Here is a 6000-nt window from a genome sequence, read left to right on the forward strand (position 1 = left end):
CCAATGTTGGATATTTTCTTTAAGAGAGTTCTATGGTTGACTGTGTCAAAGGCTTTCTTTAAATCTAAAAAAATGGTTAAAGTTTTGATGTTTGAGTCCAGGTTAGAATAAATATTTTTGGTTAAATTAAATATAGCATCATCAGTACCTAGTTTAGTTCTAAAGCCATATTGGTTAGGTGAAAGGAGTGAGTTTGATTCCAGAAAATCGACGATACGTTTTTTAATGCATTTTTCTAATATCTTAGACAATTGAGAAGTTAATGTGATTGGTCTGTAGTTGTCTGTTTTACATCTAGGTCCTGATTTGTGTATTGGGATGATGTTAGCTAGTTTGAATTTATTCGGAAAAATACTATCTCTGATGCATGCGTTAAATATATGGTGTAATGGTTTGATTATATGTTTTTTTATAGATTTAATTGTAGTGTTACTTAAGTTGTCTGGGCCATTTGCAGACCTAGCGTTTAGATTGTCAATGTGGTTTGTGATTTCAAGTTCAGTTATTTCGGGAAATTCGGAAAGTTCGAAGGTAGAATTTTTAGTCTTCAGAAAGTCTGGGGGTACATGCTCAGAGTGCAAGCTAAGAGAAGGATTATTGTCAATTAGGGTAGAGGCGATGTTTGTAAAAAAGTGGTTGAAATTGTTTGCAATATCTTTAGGATTATCAAGGATTATATTATTTTCAGTTATAATTTTTTGAGGAATTTTGTGTTCTTTTTGATTCCTGTTTGAGATCTCATTTATGATGTTCCATGTTTTTCGTGAGTCGTTATGTGCTTTTTGTAGTTGTTCAGAGTAATACTGGTGTTTGCATTTTTTTATAAGAGTATTTAGATAATTTCTATATATTGTCATATAACAGATTTTAGGCGCGAAGATCCTACACTCTGTCATGCAGTGACACATACCAGGTCATGGGTGAAACATAATTACCCTTTGCCCCTCCAGTAAACACAAACTGCGCATCTCTAAAAAGTTATCCTGAGCTACATTATGCTCCGATAACCAACACATACGATCCGTGCCCACCATAATAGCACATAGGACTCGTACTGGCATAACTACGGAACCTGGACTACTCTCTCCAATGACCACTGTAACCATAGCCGCAGCCCCGCAAACCACAGCCCCACTTCGCAAACATCAACGCCCACAACGAAGCAAAGTGTTTTTTCCAAGGCCTAAGTGTACTCCTGAGTGTTATCTCAATGGGTCAGATTACAGTGATAATGTAATCTTTTAGAGTCAGTGAAACCTCGTTTCCTTCGCAACTCTTCGAAACCAAAAAACCAACGCAACGCAAACTTAGCTTCCAGACCAATGAAACCCTAGAATCACACCTTAACATTCCGTCTTTTGTTTTTTTCAATTGTATAATGTTGTCTATTGTTTTTTTTTTCAATTGCATAACCATGCCCTTTTGTCTTTCAATTGCATAATTTTGTCTTTTGTCTTTCAATTGCATAACCATGTCTATTGTTTTCTAATTGCATAATTTTACTTGTTGTTTCCACACCTGCTCTCTCCCCAAAATTATTTGCTCCAAACATGCTATGTACCCTTCCTCATTTCTCCCCACAAATATTGTTACCTAGCCTATGGCATAAGCTAGTCATTATGTTTTAGCTAGGCATCTCTCTGGCCATCCAAGTCTCTCAAACTAAGGGCAACTCTTGTTTTGTCAAAAAACCCCAAGGGAGGCACATAGAGGATCTTTTAACCCTGATGCTCCATTACCACGTCGCCCTTTTTACGAGCGCGGGGGGAGGTGTCATATAACAGATTTTAGGCGCGAAGATCCTACAGTTGCTAGCCTGAGTAGCGGGAACTATCAGGTTGATTGCTGGGCCAAACGTAGTTAAAAACGCGCAAAAGATCCGCTAGAGTTCCCCCACCCCCGGCGACCAAGCGCCTCGTTCCTTCTTCGTACGCCCCGACCTCTGACCTAGCTGGACGTGTGCTCGTTCCGGCGCCCGCGTTCCCAATTTCGCACCGCTCGGTCGAAAAGCATAATGTACGAGAATGGCGCGCTTTGAACATCGACAGGCTGGCACCGTTTGTTTGAAACACGGCGCTCAGCCCTACAATCAACAGGATACCCCGACAACACCACGCTGTGAGTCTCTTACGTTTCCTATTACCCCTTGAATGTGTCCGCTAATAACCTAAATTCGACCACGCTGCCTGTCGGTCTAGAGAGAGAGAGCTGTTAATTATTCCCCAGAGAGAGATTAGGGAACCCTTTGATGATAATTCCAGTTAGGATGTAACAACCTGTATTCTATTGTTATTCACCCATGTAATGTCCATTTTGCCGCTCAAATACAATGTTGATTCATAAAAAACCTAACCTCTTTCATTTGGGAATAGCAGTCGTATGGGAGTGTTTTGTGTAGACGGTGGGATATGGATTCTTGAGCCTCGCGCTGACCCCGAACCCTGACTATGAGAGAGACGTCTCATGCCCCGCTCTGAGCTGGCCGAGGGAAAGTCAGGGCCCCCCAGGTCCGACGCGCGACACTGGCGACCAACATAGGGCAGAATTTTTTTTAAACATATCCTTCCCGACTGCACAGAATTGCCTTTACGATTGTCCCCAATTTGAAAACATGTACTTGCAATTTTGTCCACACAAAGCGCGCAATTTTGTGCCAAGAGCATTTTTGCCGCGAAAACTACGGTGGAAGTTTCTCGAATAAATAAGAAACGCTCGCAATCCTGTCGTGACTTTGTTTGTTGCCAAGCGCATTTTGCCGCGAAAAAATAACGGTAGGAACTCTCTCGAACGAATAAAAAAGACGCGCGAAATTCCCGCCAAAATGCTGTGATAACGAAAGTTCGAACATAATGTTTTTTTTTCAATAACCTAGATTGCTGTGTTCTTTGTTTAACAAAACAAACCCACTGTTTTAATTTCGGCATAAATTGCACCGTAATAATAACAGTCAGGATTTAGAACTGTGAAGCCAATTTTTACACCGGAAGTGATTTTTTTTTAAAAAAAGCACAATACACCCAACGGCCCATCGAAGCTGATTTCTAAAAAATATATCAGCTACAACCTGTAAAACACAAGTAATTCTTTATCCCGATTAATTATATAGGTACGGTGTTTGTCCATTTTCTTGTTTTTTTTTTCAGCATTAACTGTTATAAAAGTGATTTTAAGTGAATTGTTTCAAATTAACTTCAGAAGTGCAGTGTTTTTTTGCAAAGAAGTGCTTTCTCGACGCAATAATAAGAACGTGTGTTCAATCTCACGATTTAGTGCCAGTAAATGAAGCAAATATAAAATCTTTCCACCAAAAGTGTTTTTTCGCTTCTAAAGTGCTGTTTTTTGTGCCTTTTTTGTGCCTTTCCTCGAGTGCAGTGAATATAAGTGCGAATAGTGCCCACAAAATTAAATAATGCAAATCCTAAAGTGTCCCCCTGGCCAATTTTTCTTCAAAAAAAAGACTTAGAAGAATTTCGGAATTTTTTTTTTCCTTTTTAAACCATTTTTAACAATGAATTCCAATCAAATGGCTACATCTTTGGACATGGGTGTCATTCCCAATGTACACAACTTATCCAAAGTGCACCTACAAGCCGTCTTAAAAGACAGAGGAATATCACCACTAAACAAATCAAAGTCAGCATTGAAAGCATACGCTTTGTTATTCAACAAGAAGTTCATCAGGAAAATAAACCTATCCGTTGCAAGTGAAGACAAGGCACCCAATATCCCAGTTTTGGAAATCCCCGTTTCTAACAAAGAAACCAGGACACATGTTACAGTAAAACAAGACAATGCACCCATCACGGCACAAGAAAAAACATACGATCTCACTCCTTGGAAGATCAAATATAACGGTGTTTCTGATGTACTGGATTTCATTGACCGAATCGAAGAAACGGCCTCAATTAAAAATGTTCCATTTGAAGTGCTGCAGAAAAACTTTATAGAACTAATATCTCCAGAATTAATCCCGTGGCACCGAATACAAAAATCAAAATGCAAGGACTGGAATAAACTCAGATCAGCCCTGATCACTAGCTTCGGCAAATCAGAGGCCCAACACAGAATTAAATTATCGTTACTATCCATTAAACAATTAGTAAACGAAACTGTGGCAACATTCATAGAGAGGGCCGAGTCCATCAACATCAAACTTTCCCACCCTGTCTCGGAAGCCGAATTATTACCAGTTATAACTGATGGCCTCCTACAAAGATATGAAAACATTATCACCTCACAGAAAATTGTGTCGTTGGCCCATTTAAACGAAGTTTGCCTCATTTTGGAATCCCACCAAGACAGGAAAAACAACAAAACCACCACGGACAATATCACTGTACCAAGCCGTCCTTCTGGATTAAAACCAGAATTTGACAACAAAAAAGTTTGCTCCTTTTGCAAAAAAGTAGGTCACCTAGCTACCACTTGTTTCAAGCAGGCCAAATTTCTGGAAGCTAAAGAACCCAGAACCTTAAAGAGACATCGCTCCAGGGATCGTTCTCCCCCACGCGACGAACTGCGTGAAATTTTCAAAAAATCAAGAAATAACATGGAAAGGTTGCAAGACCCTCACTTTGTTAAACCTCAAGTGGATTTCTCTAAACCCCCACCGAATTTTCATGCAAGAAAACCAAAAAACTAAATAATAACCTCTCAGGTATTCATTCTGTACCAAGGTCTAAGGAATGGACTGATTGGTTATCACACATTAAATATTTTAACCTACCTTTGTAAATAAATGTATATTAACATATTATGACCATGAAGTATTATTCCTGTAATAACGTTCTTTCCCTCACGACAATCGTTTTCTCCCTTTTTACGTTTTATTTTCTCACCTGTTCTGAAACTGATCATTTTAGAATAGAGACACGTTTTCGAGTTACAATCGCCGGGAAGTCGCGAACCCGCTTTTGCTTCTCAACTTCTACACTATGCTATGTTTATGTCATGTCACCCCATTTTCGTTTCATTTTGTTCCCTTCGTCGTGTTAGAAAGAACCACCCCACTTTTGTTTTTGTTCCTTGTAAAATAACGATTGGTAATCACTCATAAGAGTGCCATCCAAAAGAGTTCGGATTTTGTAAATTCCAAAGTGTTAAATACCGACCCTTTTTTTTTAAAAAAAAAAAGAAAACCTGTCAAGTACAGCCATTAATTCTTTCTTGTCCAATTCAACGTTACCTTGAGTATGTAAAACCCTATAGTGGTCTCAAAGGCAAGAACCAAGTAGCAATTAATCACATAATTGTCTTCTTTGTATGTATATAATTTTCTCATTTTTTTTCAATTTTTTCCTTTCAAAAATTGATGGCGTCCTACCCAAGCTCACATTTACCAAAAATCGGATTTTGACACATCCATTTTGGGAAATTGTATTTATAAAAAAAAACCAAATGTCGGTCCTATAAAACCACATACCATAACTGGACTCGCTTCAACTAAAAGTATGTAAAACCCATTAAGGTCTTTTATTGTATGACGAGATCTCGATTTCTTTTCTCTACTGTTACGTCACGTATGTCTCGTACCTCACGTTTCAACCCTACGGGACAGGTTAGTAAAACCTTACGGTTATCCTGATCTTCGAACGCAAATAATTATATCACAACGTAAATCAACAGGACTTTGTTCGATCATCGTTGCATAATATAAACACCCAACCTTTGTCTCACCATTTAACCAAGTGTTTGCAACCCAATTGCACGCTACAATGAACAGTATGTAAAGCCATTATGGGCCTGTTCTCACCCATCGCACGATGTAAGTAGAAATACCTTCTACCATCATCTTGCACCTTGTAACACATGAAGTAACATTAAAATTGTTTATCTTCTCTATTGTTCCATCGTACGCCTCTCCAGGCTACGGAGTTAGTCAATCTAACAAATCTTTGCAAACAGTATCAAATGATACTGCTAGCTTTTGTTGAATTATATTTAAATGTAAAAAATTGTCACGCGATAGGAGAGATCCTTAAAAAATCCACCACTACACGA

This window comes from Hesperophylax consimilis, unplaced genomic scaffold (assembly GCF_061612785.1).
Source record: "Hesperophylax consimilis isolate HC1 unplaced genomic scaffold, BYU_Hcon_1.0 scaffold_32, whole genome shotgun sequence".
Taxonomy (NCBI): domain Eukaryota; kingdom Metazoa; phylum Arthropoda; class Insecta; order Trichoptera; family Limnephilidae; genus Hesperophylax; species Hesperophylax consimilis.